This window comes from Vicugna pacos, chromosome 12 (assembly GCF_048564905.1).
Source record: "Vicugna pacos chromosome 12, VicPac4, whole genome shotgun sequence".
Classification (NCBI taxonomy): domain Eukaryota; kingdom Metazoa; phylum Chordata; class Mammalia; order Artiodactyla; family Camelidae; genus Vicugna; species Vicugna pacos.
The window spans coordinates 36,879,269-36,898,989 of record NC_132998.1 but is presented as its reverse complement, the minus strand read 5'-3'; the positions used below and the strand labels follow the sequence as shown (position 1 = coordinate 36,898,989).

Below are 19,721 nucleotides of genomic sequence, written 5' to 3'. Positions count from 1 at the left end.
AGTCACGAGTGACACTCCATCCTCTTTGCCATAGTCCATTGGTTAGAAGCAAGTCTCAGGGCCTACCTACACTCAAGGGGGAGGGATTATATGAACAGCAGGAGGCAGAAATCATGGGAGCCACCATAAAGCCTCTCTGCTCTGGGCACTAACTTCCTAGCCCTAAAAATTTACAGGTATGCCTAAGGAGTTGCATTTGTAGGAGAACCATAAAATGAAGGAGGATGTTTTGTATTTACACACACACTCACACACCCTAACCTAAAAATAAAATAAAGTTAGGAATTTTTCTTAGTGGTTGATGGCATGTGACTTTGCAGTCATACAGCATGGATTTGAATCTCTGATCTATGGTATAGTGGTTGCTTAATCTTACTAACCCTCAGTTCTCATCTTTAATATGAGAATAAGGGTACCCACCTTTGGGGTTATTGTGAGAATTAAATTGGTGAGGTAAATAAAACACTTAGCATAATGGAAGTGCTCAATAAGTCATCACTGTCATATCCAGGTAAGAGCCTTGTGTACCTCACCCAAGGATTTTTCAATGTGTTCTAAATGCAGAGAACTTAATCCCCAAGGCAGGGGGAGTTCCCCTCTGAGGCCTCAGAGGGTTGGGCACCAGTTTGCCTCCATGCTTCCCACAAAGCTGTGGCTCCTCCAACCTTCTGGTTGGCTCGGCCAGGGGTCTCTAATCCACCTTCTCCCGCATCTTCACCAATGGAACAAGTAAGCCTTTGCAATGCTGGATTCAAGGTCCCTGCAGAACTCCAAACTTCTCAGCTGGAATGCCTCAGGGAGGGCTTCCTTAGTCCAGATGCCCCCACCCACCCTGTTCCTAGGCAGAAACTCTGTGGTTATAATTGACCACAAACTTCCTATCTGCTGTCTGTTTAGTTCTTAGAACCTGTTTTCTGAGATGCATCCACTCAATGACTCACTCCCTGAATACTTATTCAACACTCAACACCTACCATGTGCCAGGCACTGGGCTAGTTTGTAGAGAAAGCAGTAATGAATACAGAATCCTTCCCTCAAGCAGGCCATCAACAAATGCAGAGGCCAACACAAGCCAGCAGAGCAAAACTGACCCTTGACTTTGGACAGGCGCATTCCTGACACCTTACACAAATCCCTCAGTCTGCGAATATAAACGTTCAGACAGGCCCCCACTCTCTCCCACATCCCCGTTCCATCGAGACTCACACTCCCTGTGCAGTCTCACAGCACTTTTGCGTTTCCGGCTTTCACTACAGCTTGATGTCTCACTTGGTAAGCAATTTTTGTGCTAGCTGGAGTCTTTACTAAAACAATTTCACAAATCACGTTTTCCTTTCTCCACAGAGTGTGTGTAGTGGACTAGTTCCTTCATCGGTATTGGGCATGGCCCAGGTGAATGTTCCACTTTCTATTTATTCCAAATTTCAGATGAGTTTCTAAGAACCATCACGATCTTAGAGCTCATTACTTTTCCTTTATTCGTATCACCGGCACCAGCTGATATCCTTTTTAAAAACTTTGTTTTCACAAAGAAATGAAGTGTTTATTATTTCAGAAGAGCTGTTTTACACACATCAGCAAGTAGAGAAGACAGAGCCATGCTGAGGTGTGCATGCTCTGTTGGGACCAGCGTGCTTCGGGAAACTGAAGTTTAGAGATTTTAGGCCATCTACCCAAGGTCATACAGCTAGTAAATATAGTGCAAGATTCAATCCCCAGTAGCCTAATGCAGTGTTGTCACCCAAGCATGAAGAGGGGTGTGTGGATCTGAGAACAAAGTTAACCAACTTATACTTTGTCCAAGCTTAGTCCTGGCTCCAAAGCCAAGGGGACAAGGCAAGATCAGCAGCCACAAAGTCCAATGGTTAGCCAGTCACCGTACTTTTGGGGTATCCACCACAGCCCAGCTCTGGATATGGGTAAATAAAAGATAACAATGGGCCTCTGTGCAGGGAGCTAATGCGGAAAAATCAAGAACAAAAGAGAGACAAAGGATAACCTAGCTAAGAAGGACTAGGGAACAGAGACAACTCTCAGATAACTATTTGGATTGAGGAATAAATGCCTTTTATCTGAGCAAAGCTTGTAATTCTGACTGTGAGTCTAGGGTCTCTAACAATGACAGGGACTGATGGCTGTGAAGGGCACTAATCAAAGACATAGTAGACTTATGTTTACTCTAGGGAAGGACTGCTGACCCTGCACAGGCCTTTGAAGCCGCCCTTGCTCACATAGATCATAATGCACTATGAAGTAACGTCTTCAAAGAAAAGGGGTGAAGTTGAAACATACACTCTAAGCCAGTTATTTCGCCAAGGCACTTCAAAGAAACATTTCCTTTGATCATTTTGACTTCTCATTAATAATAAATGTGGATATATTACTCACAGAAATTACTTGGAGATCTTGAGCAGATCGAGGCTTCAGTCTGACCCATCATCAGCACAATGGGGAGGATACAGTAGAGAAACACACACTGGCTCTTAAAGCTTCCACCTAGAAGTGACTCATGTCCCTCCTACTCACATTTCATTGGCCAGAGCAAGCCACATGGCCCACCTAACTTCCAGGGCCATATGCTGGTATAGGGGGATAGATACTGACAAAACCTGGTGCCAGCACTGATGGCTACCACAAAGGCCAAGGGAAAGTAGGAATTTTTAGGAAGTCAAATGAAGGAGTATGGTCAAGAGAATAAGGCACTTAGGAGCTTTGTTACTACATTTTCATAGTAATTTCTCGGATGGAATAATCCCATAAAGACCTTCAACATGAACATCACAACTGTTTGGAGAACAGGTGTCCCGATCTGGCAAAATCATCAAGGAAAAATAATACTCAAAATTGTGAAATTTATGTAACTGGGATAACGGCAATTTTCTCAAGTGGAAGAGGAGGAAACACTATTCATCTGCTGTCTGGATCACTGATGAGAATGCTAAGAACACTGTAGGACTCTGCAAAGGAAGACTACCAAAACTCAGATGGCACCATTAACCTTTTATCCCTCGAACTTGCCTATCGCCTTGCTACATCTTTAAGCAATTTCAAAGCATTTTACTATATAATCATATCTAGAACTTCAAATCACCTGACAATGACCATTTATGTTTGTTCATTTATTACTTTATTCAACAAACAGTTATTGTCAGGGCCTATAACATGCAGTAGACTTCCCTAGACACGAAGGGTACAAAGATAAGACATGGTCTTTACCCTTGGGGCACTGATTAATAAATGCAATGGAGGATAAAGACCGAGGATTAGAAAATTATAGAGTTGTGTATCCAGGTATACATATATGTACCACATATGGGAGAGCTGTTAGGACTAATATTTATTAAGACCACCACCTGCCTTGGAAGGGAGCAGTGAACCTATATGATCCACCCCATACGTAGGGCCATGTCTTAGAACTGTGCAAAGGTGTATACTGCACAACTCCAGGGTTCACCATTCCCATGTATGCTTCTTAGATTTGGATGGATGCCAGTTAGGTGTCTTGAACAGGGGTGCCTCTGTTTCCTCCAAAGTCATCACTGGGACTAACAGCAGGACTGCCAGCATCTAACCAACATTTAGCATTCTGCAATATCTTCATTATATTTATATATACTTATTCTAATTTTTATTAGTTTTGATGTAATGGTAATCTCTAACTAATTGAACAAATTTTTTCAATAATCATCGATTAGACAGCTAGTCCAAGACTTTTAGCTACACTGGAAGTCCTCATGGCTAAAACCATAAGCCACTATCGTTGACCTCAAAAAACTTTTAAACTAACCAGAGAAGAAATAAAAAACACATAAATCAATTAGAGATTAGTCATTTCTAACCTGTGTAACACTGAGTCTAAGAACAATCTGGGTTGTGAAAACCAAGAGATCAACCTTAGATGGGATTTCATCCTAAGCTTGAAGGATATAGAATATTTAGATAGACTGGAGGGAGGAGACTCATGAGAACACATGACTCTCAGTCTCTGTCCCTTCCTTCCAGGGAAACACACCTCAAGACTCACACCTTACTCATGGACATTAGCAGCTGCCCCTGTATTATAGCAGAGAGGGCAGTACAGCTGAAAAAGGGTAGTGAACTCTGCTCCTTATCCCCCTCCCCAACCTGCTCCTTCCAACACATCACTTACCCTGTGTCATTCCTCTGGATTCCTTTTGGACAGAGCAATTCCTTCTACTGTTATCCTGTAGTGTGTAAAGAGACAGGGAGGCTACTACACTGATTCTCAAAGTGGGTACCCGAACATCAACATGAGTATTATCTGTGAACTTGTTAGAAATGCAAATCTTTGGGCCCCACCTCAGAGCCAGTGAAACTCTGAAGGTGGAGCCCAGCAATCTATGGCTTTATGAGCCCTCCAGGTGATTCTCATGTACACCAATGTTTGAGAACCAGTGGGCTCGTCAGACATCCTGAGTTCAAATTCTAGCTCTTTTGGCACTCACAGGTTCCATGGCTAAACCCAGTGGTTAATTTTGCTAAATCTCAAAAGAGTATACCCGTAGTATATACTACGGGTATTGTGGAGAATAAATGCTATGAACATGGGTGTTCAAATGTCTCTTTAAGTTTCTTCTTACAATTCTTGTGGGTATATACCCAGAAGTGGAATTGCTGGTGGTCTAATAATCTTAACAGTTCCTCATATTTATTAGAGAAGCCTTTCTCTCCTGGCTCCTCTGTCAAGCTGCTATGTCTGTGGCTACCAGTGAGCAGACACCATCCTCTTTCTGTATCTAGGACAATGGTGTAGGATTGCCTTGCAGTCTTTAAAAATCTGAAACTGGGTGGGTAAGAGCAAGTCTTCCACTAAAACATATCTCCTCCTATCCTAAACTCCATTTCATCATAGTGAAGTGCTTTTCTGCCCTATCTACAGATACAATGGACTCAGAAAACTTTATTTTTTTCCATCCCACTGCTGATAAGGTCCAGAGAATAAAGAGGGATTATAGGGTCAACTGTCTGCTATGATAACTTATTTTTCCTCCAGTTGTTTCCAACTAAACATACAGTATCATTAACTTTGACTGTGGTCATCACTTTGGCTTCAGGCTTAATCTATTTTGACTAGGAATATTGTCCTCGGAAACACTACAATTTCCTGAAGAGACTGCAAATCAGCAGTCTTGCCTGAAATCATACGTGGCCATTATCTTTTCTCTGCTTGAAAGATGTACAAAGACAGTATGTCATTGTGAGACGGCTGGTTTTCTTTATTTAGTGTCTGCCTTCTGGCTGAGCTATAAGGTAAGGCAATTAGATACCCAACATTTATAACAGACATGTTTAACTTCCCTGATATGTCCTGCAGAGGTTAAGCAAACACAAAGATAATAGATTATAACTAGCAGTTAGGAGGTTCAGACTTCAAACCTTTTAGACTGCATAAACTATGATGGCGAGACAATAGACAATGTGCTCATTTACTGCTCAAAACCACCTTGAGATGAAATATTTAATGTAGAGTCATTCCTACCTGTGAGGTCCACAAGAAACAGGCACTAAACATATTTTTATGCAAGGCTTTTAGTTTGAGTTTTGTCAAGAATAAGTTAAACCAATGTGACCCCTCTAGGAGGCAGTGTTGTGTAGTACAGAGGTGGTCTGGATTCAGCTCAGCTAGGTTGACAGTAGACTCTGCCTCTTACTATCTATGTGACCTTGAGAAAATTACTAAAATTCTCCACATCTCAGTCACTTCACCTGAAAAATAGGGACACTAACAGCAACTGCAGAGTTATTTCCTATATTGAAGGGTAACTGGTACCTGGAAAACTGACAATAAACACACCACAATGTCATCGAAAAAATAGGTGTTATTAGAGCATTTCCTTGAAAAATGAACTAAAAACTATACAAATTATAAGACTGTCTTACATTTAACCAAATTTAAATTTTCAACTCTATAGTTAATTTTAGACAAACAACAAATCAATTACTTAGGAGGTTTTTGTTGAATTTTTTTTTTTAAAACTGTATGTTAGCACTATGCAGCCTTCATTTCATATTTGACCTTCAAGAAACATTAACAGGATATACACTTTACAAAATTATTCTGGGTCTTAATCGATTTACAATGACCTTTCCTATTTCTTTGGTGTTGAATCCTTCCTTTTGAAGCACTTGTCACTGTCAACTAATCAAATCATTGTCAACTGATCAAATCAAACCCTTCAACTGTCAACAGATCAAATCATGCCAAATCCACATTTGCCAAAGGCTTTGCAAGTAATTCTGGAAGTTCTCCTGTATTACTTTCAGCAATTTCATGAAATCCTAAATGTTTGGCAAATTGCATTTTTTTCCCATTCGCTTCCATTTGCTTTCTAGTTTCACTGTACAATCTCATGTTGTAAATATCTGAAAATCAATGAGGCAGTGATCAACAAAGGTGACTGATCCACTGGCCAGGATACATGCCAGAGTAAGACAGAGCTATTTCAATGAAGAATGATTTTAACAAATGGCCAGCTCATTATGACAATTTTGCTTTCCTGACACTTCTTAACTACAGAAATTTGGAGAATGAATACTAAGATAGCAAAAACCCTTGGTTTCTCATTAAACTGCTAAACCCATGTCACATGCTCAGCACAGTGCCTAGTGAATGGCATGTGCTTTGGTTGTTAATAAATATTCTCATTATTTACTAGGAGGACCTATATGTTCACAAAAATATTGGAGGAATTTAAACACATTAATAATAGAGTGTTTTCCTTAAATCAATTCTCCCTTTCCATCTATAAGCACCACGATTAGAGAATTAAAAAATCCCTCACTCCCCAACCTACCTCTATTCCTTACACCCCTTCCCCCTTATTTTGTTCTATGTTCTCACAACAACACTAATTCCTATCTAAGGTGCCATATATTTACATATTTGTTTTGTCTGTCTCCCACCACATTAGTTTAGAATCTAAACTTCAGAGACCAAGGACTTGGTTTGTCCATTGATGTGTCCAAGAACAGGACCTGGCACATAGTAGGTGTTCAATAAGTATTTGTTGAATCGATATTGAATGGAAGACTCCTCCCACCCTCCCCAACCCAAGGCCCCAGTGCCAAGGGGCCATCACCATGATCCTGTGGTAGAGGATCCAAGTGCACTATGGCCTGAAAGAGCTTCTGATGCCAGTAAGAATGGATACTGTGCAAATCCTAAGAGATAGTCCAGAGATTCCAAGAAGCACACAGTAGAATGAAAGGCTGTGGATAGTCACTGTAAACTCAGGCCCTCTCTGTCCCTAGACTAAGACCTATTCTGATTCACTTCAGGAGGAATAGAAGATAGTTCTCCTGTGGAGCAAAGGAGGGAAGCTGGAATTCTCCCTCCTACCAAAAAAAAAAATAATTGTGTTTGAGTCATGATGTAGTGGAAAGAACTCCCCATCAGGGTCAGGAAAACCTGTGTACTGATCTCACCTCTGACACCAACTGGGCCTGTAACTCAGGAAAGCCACTCCAAACTTTCAGGGCTCTTCAACTTTATCTGTATGACGAGTGTGTGTGACTAGATCAGCATTTCCTAAACTATGTGCCTTGGGATATTTGACCTCTTCCGTACTAATAGGGTAGCCACTAGCCAAGTGTGGCTGCTGAGCCCTTGAAAAGTAGCTAGGGCCATATTTTAAAATGTAAAAACTAAGGCAGCATCCAGAAAAAAACATGTAAGGTATCTCATTAATAATTTTTAGGTTAATTAATGTTGAAATAATAATAATTTTCTATATTGGGTTAAATAAAATGTCACTAGAATGAGGATAGTATGGGAAGCTGTGTGTTGCAGGGACGGGGGGCATAAGGAAACTCTCAGTACGTCCTGCTTAATTTTGCTGAGAATCTAAAACAGCTCTAAAAAATAACAGATAAATAAAAACTTTATATAAAAAATCAGGCCAACCTGTTTCTTTTCACTTTAAAAAATGTGGTTACCAGAATATTTTAAATTATGTATGTAACTACAGACAGAGTTTGCAGGCTATTTCTATTTGACAGCGATGCTCTGCAGCCTGAGAGAAGAAAGAGTCTCTGATCAAACACTGCATTATCACATCCCCATCAAACCCTCCCCAACCCCCTGTCCTGTGTTAAGATGCTCATTATCAAAGTAAGCACATTGAGCCTTCCTGTGGTATCCAGCATATAGAAACCTGTTTAAGTGACATTTTCTAAACGTATTGATCGTGAAATCTGTTTTCCACTGGGCAACTATCTATTCATACCCCTCAGTTCTGAGGAAGGTATTTTGGGAAACAGTGATCTAAATTTTCTGGAAAGTCTTTTTAGGCTCTTAATAATTTGTGATACTATGGACCTATGTATGTGGAAAGAAGCAATGAATGCTTGTTCAGACAGGAAGAGTTTCAGGGAGAAGTCACGTTCTTCACCCACACTTCCTGGGAGAGATCACACCGACTGAACACTGGAAGGGAAGAAAGCTGGTAGACTAAAGAATGAAATTGGGTTGAGAGATTGAGGAGAGGGAAATGAGCTTAGGTTTGGAGGATCTTCGCAGAGAAGCCTTGTGTTCATTACGCCCAGTAGAACCTTGTCTCTCTACTGCTTGAGATGCTAATGTCCCCAAGAAATCAGCACCACAGGAAATACCTAAGCCTCAGATAGAACATGCAGTGACAGAACCCTCAAAGGGACTATAAGATGTGATGTTCCAAGAAGAAACACCATGAGTGGCCGAAAAGCTGCAGAAATTCCACAGTTAAGAGGACACATTACATGTCAACAAGTCAAACCCAGACCAGGAAGGCTGGACTGTTCAACACTTTCTGCCCTCTCACCTCCAGGCCTCCAGGGAGCAGATGGGGAGAAACTCTTGAGAGCTTATCTGGCCAGATAAAGCAGTGAAGCTACAGCCCGTGGACTCCGACAGAGATTTCTGTGTGGGTGATAAGACACCTATTTCTGGTGCCTGACATTTCTGCCTGTGCTTTCAGACAGTATCCCAAGATGGGTGCTATATTGCCTAGGATTTCTGGGGTTCTATTACGAATGGAAGTTCTCCTTGGATGAACCTCAAAAATTCTCCTGTTGCTTTCTAACTCTGCCTTTGTCCTCTGTAACTGCCAAAATATTGCCTTGTTAAAATATGCTGGTTTTTATAAGCTTGGAGCATTTATTCTGAGTTAACAGTTTCTATAGTTTTGTTGAGATATAATTTATACATAACTTACTAATTTTAGCTGTGAACAAATTTTATAAATGTATTGTCATCCAACCACCATTACAATCACATTTTAGCACACATCCATCAGCCCAAATTTTCCTCATACCCCTTGGCATTCAATCCTCATCCTTATGTTGTGCCCCAGGAAACCACTGATGTGTTATTGTTGTGATAGTTTTGCCTTTTCTAGAATTTTGTGTAAATGGAATCATACAAAACAGTATATATGGTACTTTTTCTGACTTTTTAAATTTAGTATATATATATATAATATAGATACTTTTGAGAATCATCAATGTTGCATCAGCACTCTGTTCCTTTTAGTTGTTACTAATTCCATTGTATATCACCATTTTCTTTTTATATATACAACAGTTGATGGGCATTTGGATTGTTTCCAGTTTGGGACTATTATAAAATGATGATACTGTGAATATTTATGTACAAGTCTTTCAGTGGACATATGTTTTCATTTCTCTTAGGTAAATACCTAAGTGTGGAAGTGCTAGATTGCATGGTAAGTGTATTTTAACACTTTAAGAAATTTCACTCTTCGAAATGGCTGTATGGTTTTGCATTCCCATCAGCATTGTATGAGATTTCCAGTTGCTCCACATTCTCACCAACTCTTGTTATTGTCAGTCTTTTAAATCTTATCTATTCTAGTGTGGATGTAGTGTTACCTCATTGTGGTTTTAAGTTGCGTTTCTCTGATTACCAACGATGCTGAGAATCTTTTCATGTGCTTTTTGACCATCCATGTATTTTCCTTTGTGCGGTGTCTATTTAAATATTTTTTTTCTCATTTTATTACTGGATTATTTCCTTATTATTAAGTTATAAGAGAACTTTATGTTGTCTGGATACAAGACCTTTTCAAATATATGCCTTACAGGTATTTTATCTTTATTAATGTCTCACTTTTTCATTTCTTAATTGCGTTTTTTGATAAACTAATGTTTTAATCTTTATAAAGTCCAATTTACTAGCTTTTCTTTTATGACCCATGCTTTTTGTGTCCTATGAAAGAAACTTACTTAATTCAAGGTCACAGAGATTTTCTCCTAAATTCTTCTAAAAGATTTATGGTGTTAGCTCTTAGATTTAGGCCGATGATCTGTTTTAACTTAAATTTTGTATATGTTGTGAGGAAAAGGTTTAGGTACCTTTCTTAATGTAGACATCCAGTTATTCCAGCTCGACTTATTAAAGACTACTTCTTACTCTGGTAACTTTATCAAACCTCAGTTGACCGCGTCAGTGTGGGTCTGTTTCTGGGCTTTCAACTCTGTTGCATCCATTCATACATCTATCTTTATGCTTACGACCACACTGTCTTGATTACTGTATATTTTATGGTAAGTCCTAAAATCAGGGAGAATAAGTTCTCCAATTTATTTCTTTTAAAGTATCATCCTGGCCATTCTAGATCCTTTGGAGTGCTCCATTTCAAATAATGCTTTAAAGTTATATAATACTACACAGTTTCATAGACAAAGACGCCAGAGACACACAGAAGTGTGGATAATTTGTCTGACCTCACATTACGAGGTTGGGTTCCTGTCTCTTTGTGGCCACATTTCGTTTTCCTACTGGAATGTCAGCTTCACAAGAGTAGGAACTGTCTGTATTTCCTTCACCACTGAATCCCCAGTAAAACAGTGCTTGTGATAAGTTTTCAACAAATACTTGTTGAACAAAAGAAAGAATCAGGCCCAAAAGAAGTTCGGTGATTTGTCTCTGACACCCAAATCAATAGCAGAACTGCATCTAGAACTTCCATTTCCAAACTTTGCACTTGGTATTTTTCCATCATACAATATAAGTGGAGGAGACAGAGAAGAAAAGATGGAGGAGACAGAGAAGAAAAGATAAAGGAGAAAAAAAGTAAATGAAGTTGGAGGCAGATAAGAACAAAAATAAGATTTTTGTTTTGATACATCTCAGCCTATGCTTGTAGCTTTCAGTCACTAAACATTTGCAAGTTCATTCTTTGTTTGAAATACTTTTTAACATGCAGAAGGATACCCAGATGATTCACAGATCCCAAACCACAGCCTAAGCAGGAGACAACAACATTTCCTTCCTGAGCCTGGTGCTAAGAAAATAGAGAACTGACTCACAAGGCGAGGTGGCTCCCCGGGGTCAGCTGCAGACAGACCCCCAGCCGGGCCATTCTGGGTAGACCACCCCTCCAACTGGGAAGGTCTTCAGGGAGTAATTTTATTTGGCAAGGTATTTTTTTTTCCCCTAAAATTTAATTCAGTGAGGACTTCCATCTTAAAACATCCCTTAAGCTTTAGCGCTTGTTTTTAAACCTGGAAAATGAGATATTAGAAAAAATAACAACAGCACAGAGTTAGTCTGAGAAAAGAAAGTAACTGGAGAACAGGATAAGGAATGCACAACTGCCAAAACGTGGAGGGGGCTCGGACTCCACAGCCTCTAATTCACGTGGCATATGATCTTCTAAAACAATGATTATAGACACAAAACGCGCACTTGAAGGGACTGGAATCGTCATCAATTACCCTTCAATATCCTGTCGACCAAATTCTCCCTTCAAGTAAATACATGTGGCTTCTGTTCATATTAGCGGATGTCACTTTGAGGTAACTGAGGGGAGAATTTTGTTCTGGGACCTCACAGGCACCACGGAGGCTTTGGTTTACAAACAATTATCAGGCAATATTTCTACCAGAAGCAGTCAGCAATAGGGAAGAAACTAAGTTATCTTTCTTTCCACAGAGTGAAGAAATATACTGGTTAGTGTAGACGTTGTCCAGGGCAAGATGCTAAGTACTGCGGGAGGAATCCAAGAAGACATAGACAGCCTTACCTCAACCTGCTCCCAGCTCTGTAGGTGAGAGGCCTGACCGGCATCATTTGTATCTGATTCCTTCTCTCAGTTATCAGCTGAAATGTCACTTTCTCCAGATGAGATCCAGTCTTCCTGGTAATATGCATCGTATTTGTAATTACTTCCTTAAGGCCTGTTTCCTCCTCCAGCTCTGAGATGAGAGGGACCGAGTTTATCTTATCTTGGCATTCTGTGGTTTTCTTGATAAAAGCACAGGTTCTGGAACCAGCCATGTGTGTTCAAATCTCAGCTCACTCACTCTCTGTGTGACCTTGGGCAAATCACTTGTGCTACTGAAGGTTTGTAAGACACTGATAATAATTCTGTAGTACTTACATGATAGAGCTGTTCTGACGCTTACAGGAGGTAAAGCCACGAAATGACCTGGCACATGTTAAGCCCTCCATAAGAATGAACGAAAATAGCAGCAGTTAAATAAGGCTGGTCTTCTTAATAAATAAATAAATAGAGACAGTGGTTGCCATCTTTTGGCTATTAAAATGACAATACAACAACAACAATAATAATAACAACCATTATTGAGAACTTACTGTGGGGTGGGCACAGTGCTAGATGTTTTGCATATAATAAGTGAATTTCAGAGATATGCACATCAAGCTGTCATCAAAAACCTGGCCCTTTAGCCTCCTCTCTCTGGGCAGATCATTATTTATTGGGGACATAAGATCATCAGATCAATCTGGGTGTTGGTGGCATATGAGTGGCTGTATCAGAGTCTTGGAAGGAAATAAATGGCATGCTTTTTTTTTCCCCTACATACAAACATAGAAAGGGATTATTCCAGGATTGGGGCAGAGTTAAGGAAACCAAGAAGGGATTGAGTTGCTCACAGAGACTAGCAACAACGGGAAGCTAACTATTCCTTCCCCTGGGCTTTCACAGGGCAGAGGAGAGAAATGGTGATACCAGGTGCAGTGAGGGCTATAGTCAAGGGAGTGGAGCTGCCCCACAGGAACTGTGGTGGTAGATAGAGATTTTGGCCAACACCAAACCATGGCGAGACAGGGAGCAGTCAGACAAGGAAGAGCCCACTGCTTTCTTCCCATCTTCTGATCTCCTGTTGCTGCCTCCCAATGGCCAAATCCTTCTAGCAGTCAGAGAGTGATGCAGTCCATAATCACCTCTTCCTGGAGCAGAAAGCACGGCAGGGAAAGGCTAAGTCTACCTAGAGGAGCAAACCGAATAACCTGCATGGAACCACTGACCATCACATCTAGTCAAACTTGAATAAATTCACATTGACTACATGAAGAACATTAGAGGGGGTTTCTCAAAAAACTAAAAATAAAACTACCATATGGTCCAGTAATTCCACCTCTAGGTATATATCTGGAAAAAGTGAAAATAAAATCACTAATTTGAAAAGATACATGTACCCTAGTGTTAATGGCAACATTATACATAATTGCCAAGATATGGAGGCAACTTAGGTGTCCATCAACAGATGAATGGATAAAGAGGACGTGGTATGCATACAATGGAATACTACTCAGCCATTAAAAAGAACAAAATTTTGCCATTTGCAACATCAATGGACATAGAGGGTATTATGCTTAGTGAGAGAAGTCAGACAGAGAAAGACAAATAGTGTATGATATCACTTATATGTGGAATCTAAATACAATAAACTAGTGAATATAACAAAAAGAAACAGACACAGATACAGGGAACAAACCAGTGGTTACCAGTGGGAAAAGAGAAGTGGGGAGGGACAGGATAGGGGTAGAGGACTAAAATGTACAAACTACGTATAACATAAATAAGCTGCAAGGATACACTGTACTGCACAGGGAATACAGCCAATATTTTATAATAACTATAAATGGCATGTAACCTTTTAAAATTATGATTCACTATGTTGTACACCTGTAACTTATATAATAATATACATCAACTATACCTCAATAAAAAAAACACATACACAACTTAAAACAATTTTTAAAGGAAAAAAAGACACTAGAGGGAAATGAAGAATCTAGACAGTTAAACAAAACTGGCAGAGCTACTGCTATGCTAAAAATAAAGACAGGTTTTTCTTTCTTGCTACAATTAATGAAGATGCAAAGAAAGTAGGAGTATCAGATGATAACCAACTGTCTGTTATTCCTCCTTCTTAGCCTTCAGTAAAAGATGAAAGCTCATGCAGTTAGGCTTCATATTTGAAAAATGACCCAGTTATTGTGTTAAGTTGGATTTAAGAACTCTAGTTTTGCTAATGAAGCTGAATCATGACAGCCAATTATCCTTTTCATTTTCCTAATATCAACTAATTCAGATTTGGGCATCATCTGCTTGTTCACTGAAGTACTGTTCTTCATGAAGTTATCTTTTTCTTTAATTTTATTTCCTGTGAAATACTCACAATATAAAATTTATTGTACATTTTGAAATGTACAGATCAGTTGTGTTAATATATTCACATTGTTGTGAAACCAATCTCTAGAACTTTTTCATCTTGCAAATCTGAACAATTTCGTGTCCCTCTCTCCCCCCAGCCCTTGACAACCACCATTCTACTTTCTCTTTCTATGAATTTGACAACTCCAGCTAACTTACACGAGTAGAATTACAGAGTATTTGTCCTTTTGTGCCTGGCTTATTTCACTTAGCATAATGTCCTTGAAGTTCATCATATTATATCATGGGTCAGAAGTTTCTTCCCTTTTTAAGGCTGAATAATATTCCATTGCTTGTTTATACCTCATTTTGTTTATCCTTTCATCTGTCAGTGTGCACTTGGATTGCTTTCACCTCTTGGCTATTATGAATCATGCTGCTGTGAACATAGGTGTACAAATAACCTGTTCAAGTCCCTTCTTTCAGTTGATATATACCCAGAAGTACAATTGCTGGATCATATGGTAATCTATGGGGGTTTTTTTGAGAAGCTACCATACCATTTTCCACAGCTGCTGAATCATTTTACATCCCCACTAACAGCGCACAAGGGTTCCAATTTCTTCATGTCCTTACTAACATTGATTTTCTGGATTTTTTTCCTAATAACAGTCATCCTAATAGGTGTGAAGTGGTATCTCATTATGGTTTTGATTTGCGTTTCCCTACTGATTCGTGGTATTGAACATCTTTTTATGTGCTTATTGGTCATCTGTATATTTTCTTTGGAGAAATGTCTAAGTTCTTTGCCCATTTTTCCAGTTGGGTTGACTTTTTATGTTGTTCTTTACATTTCCTTGCTTATTTTATATATATATGATTTGCAAATTCTTTCTTCCATTCCATAGGTTGCCCTTCCACTCTGTTGACAGCGTCCTTTGATACACAAAAGTTTTCACTTTAATGAAGTCCAATTTATGTATTTTCTCTGGAAGATATCTTTTAACATAGGCTTTACAAGAGTAAACATTTTGAAGATCAGGGCTCAAATTAGACGTGGTTGTGGTGGAATTTTGTTCTATTCTAGCTGTAGCGAGCAAAAACAACAATGTGATAACTTACAAAACTGACCTAACTGATTCGTGTACTTCGGATGATCCTATCATACACCCAGCATTTAAGCTCTTCCTCTTGGCAGTTGATGAGTACAGGTCTCCCCTCATCCTCTCTCCTTCTCTGGATGCTTACATTTAGGCATAAGTCACTGCTTTGTCTAGTATTTCAAAGGAAGTGAAATCAGTTCTACTAATCATTGAACCACCTGTTTTGTAAAAATGTAACAATGTTATACAGCACTGAACATGAAGACTAAAAGCCCAAGCTTGAGTCTCAGACTCTCCACTTACTCACCATGTGCCTTGGGCAGTCCCATGGACTGAACTGTGTTCCTCTTAGGTTTACATGGTGAAGCCCTAATCCCCATTATGAAGGAATCTGAAAATAAGATCTCTGGGTGGTAAATAAGTTTAGAGACGGTCATGGGGGTGGGACCCTCATAGTGGCATAAATGCCTTTATAAGACAAGACGCTGGAGAGCTTTCTCTTTCTCCCTGCTATGTGAGGACACAGCATGAAGACAGCCATCTGCAAGCCATGAAGGGCTTGCACCAAAACCCCACCATGCTGGCACCCTTAACTGTGAAAAAATTAATTTCTGTTGTTCCAGCCTCCTAGTCTATAGTATCTTAATGCTGCAGCCTTAGCTGACTAATACAGATTGCTTAACCACTCTGATCCTTGGGTTCCTGATCTATGAAGAGTGTGGGAACAGAGTGGGAAACCTCAGCTAAGCTGAAGAGTTGGGTAGGATTGGAATATGTCTAGATAATGTGAGAAGGAAAGCAGTGATTATAAGAAGAATACCTATCCTCCTGTTTTTGGACATCTATCCAAACAAACAGAAGAAGGTGAAGGCAGAAGAGGACTATCTGAGGTTTATGAAACATCAGAAACAGAAATAAATAAACAGAAATAAAAATACTCTGGAATATATGAACCAATGATCTAGACTCTGGACAGAACGGTTACTTTCTTTAAAGCATAATTTTGAAGCTCCTTTACAGAGATTTGAAAGTTAAGAGACTTCTTCCTCTCTCCTCTTAAAAGTGCCAGATTCACATGTTATTTCTCATCCCACCACATCACTTTCAACCAGTCTTCTGGCAGCCAATTTTAAATACAGGATATTCCTACCCCAGAGCCTTTGCACTTGCTGTTCCCTCTACCTGGAACACTCTTTCTCCAGAGAACTGTGTGGCTCACTCCTACACTTCACTCAGGTCTCTGCTAAGTTGTCATCTCATTATAGGAGCTTCTCTAATGACTCTATCAAAAATAGCTTCTTCCCACCCCAAAACTCTCTGCCTTCTTTCATGATACTTATCCCTACCTGGCATTTCACACATTAAATTATTTTTTAGTTATCTTCCCCACTAGATGTGAGTACTATGAGGGCAAAGACATTGCTTTGGTCTCTGTTGTATCTCCAGCCCATAGAACACTGCCTGGTACATAGTAAGTGCTCAATAAATATTTCGTATATAGTAAACAAATGTCAATCGTCTTCTCTCACTGTGATATGCGTGATAATGTTGTCCTCAAGCAGGGCCCAGATCTGGCAAATACTGAAATTAATTTTCTGGGAAGAAAGAAAAGTGGTGCCATTTTGATTTAGATGGGAAAAGGTTGTGAAATTCAGAACCATTTAACATGTGAATGATGAAATCATCCATTTAAAGATCCCTTATAATGCTCTTATAAGATAAAATATGTCTGTATCTTACAAGAAAATAGGAAATCAATTTTCAATTTTTAAACTATATTTTGAATTAACAAACCTTGACTTTTTTCTAGACTTCTACTTTGATAGGTAATATCATAAGTCAACTTGCTTTTCATTTTTTTGCATCTCACCTTAGGTATAACTACCCTCTTAAAAGCTTCCCTGTGATTCCCTCAGTTGGGGTTATATGCCCCTCCCTATGTATCCCCATGGGATCCGAAACTTACCCTACCAAGGCTCTTAAGACCCTGTACTGTAATTGCCTGTTTACTTATCTGTATCTGAGGTGGGAAGCCCTATAAAAAGACTGGCAGGACCCCCAAGCAGGGCCACTACTCTCCTGCCGGCACCATCCGGTTCCCTGGCCCAGAGGCTCTATCTCACTTTTTGCGTCTGAACCGGCTTACTTACTCCTAAAATTCTATTGGTTCCCTGAGCTCACTTCTGATTGGTTATTTCCTTCACTCCTGATTGGTCTATTTCTACAAAGCTTGTTCCTGGTTGGTCAATTTCTGTTATACTTTATTTGCATACGATGTCACAAAGTGTAAAACTGGCAGCCTATAAAAGGCCTGTGTAAACCTACAGATGGTGTCCAGAGCTTGGAGTGTTAACTCCTCTGGGCCCGCTGGTGTAATAAACCTGAGTTCTCCAACTCTCCAAGTGCTGCTTGGTCTCTTGCCCGGATCCAGGTTGCTGTCACAACTGAGCTGTAACACTGAGCTGTAACACATTTTTCCGCAGCATATCCATGGACACATCCCTCACTCTTACCTCCCTTTGTTATGCCCCCAACACTCCGCCCCAACCTTCCAGCATTATGCAAGCTTCAGGAGAGGCAAGCCCATGTCTACCTTGTTGACAATTTTATACCTAGCACATAATGCATGAATCAAAATTTGTTAAATTAATTCATGACATAAGTTCTATTTAACAGTAGGCATAAAAATCAGTTTAAAATAGAGAATTTACAATGTACAGATTCTGATAAATAATAAAAATGACAGTGTGACTTTTCAGGTACAACCTCATTCTGAGTGCCTGTAGTTTGATGATTATGACTGTCGAGTTCTAGGAAATCATCATAATCCCCTTGCCTTTTTTGTTACAAATTTGTCCATGGATGGAATTCAAAAGAAAATGGATTACTGTGTTAGCAGGGGTGCCAAAATGAAATTTACAATGTAGCTAAGAGAGATGGGAACATTCTTGAAACCCTCAATAACTCACATCTCATATGCAGGGAGAAAGAAATTTTTTTTAAAAACCTGAAAAAGCCATAAAGTCAAAGCTCATACGCATTGTAATAATTGGTAATTCCCTTTGCTGTGAATATCAGCAGACACTCTTTGCAGGATGTGGGTTTGACAAGGTGGTTTCAGATTAGATACAATGTCCAGTTTTACAATTCCCTTCCCTTTCTCTCCCATTCAAGAAAGTCTATCAAAGGCAGTAAACAAGAATAGCATTATTCCACAGATTAACCTTGAGTCCTCATCAACTTACACAGAAATATAAATCATCTGTAAACTTGGTATTTCAATTATTAGTAGTAACAGATTGTTTGCACTGTATCTCACAGTTGACCACATCAATCATGACATGAGAAACTCGGGTCTAGAGCTGTAGCTCTCCTCATTTTTGATTGGGGACAGCTCAGTCAGGGTCAAAGTTTCAATGGTCCACATATTCCACCCAATTCCACTTTCCAATTTAAAAAGTCCCTCAATAATACAAAGATTACAAAAGTAAAAATGTGAAAATATTGATTAAATTAAGGATAGTAGCAATTGAGAAGCATTATCAACTCAAGACAGAATCTTTGAGGCACTGATAACAAAGACCCTTCCCAAATGCAATGTGGAGTCCAACCAGCTGCCTGCATCTGTGTACACGCAGTGAGAGTTTGCAGGATTGACAAGTATTACACACAAACAAGCTGTCTTAGTGGAATGTGCAATCTACTCAAGAATTCTCTAGTGGGATACTCAAAAAACTCAACAAAAATATGAATATCTAATTTTAGGAACTTTTAATAAACTTGCTTATTTACTAGTAAATAGGCCACAGTATGTATAGTGAAAATCCAGGAACTCTAGAATAGGAAGGTCTTGCATTGTTTCATTAATTCATTCAATGCCCATTGGGTGGGTCCTTTCAGACCTTAAGTGGACCACGAAGAACGTCTTGAGAAATGCTGTAGTAAGATGATTCCCTATTCAAGTGTTCGTTTTCCAATACGTGCCTAATAGAGCTTACTGCTTATGAGAGGGATATAAAAACATGAACAGGCCCTTACACTCTACTAATTGCTCAGTAAATATTTAGAAAGATCATATATTAGAGATCAAAGCAATATATATCAGTAATGTTAGGGGAAAAAAAATAAAACTGCTCTCGTGCAGAGTTGAGAACAAATGCAATCCCGTCAACACTCTGGTCTCAAGATTTGTGTT

The 19,721-nt window shown here is 39.4% G+C and overlaps 1 long non-coding RNA gene across 1 annotated transcript; it reads right to left on the bottom strand.

Annotated features, from left to right (window-relative positions):
- Positions 1 to 15,439: 15,439 nt before the first annotated feature.
- On the bottom strand, positions 15,440 to 17,645 carry LOC140700465 (uncharacterized). Its single transcript, XR_012078861.1, has 3 exons — positions 17,493 to 17,645; positions 15,834 to 15,917; positions 15,440 to 15,696 (listed from the first exon to the last, which is right to left on the bottom strand). It is a non-coding gene; the product is annotated as an uncharacterized lncRNA (long non-coding RNA).
- Positions 17,646 to 19,721: the final 2,076 nt, after the last annotated feature.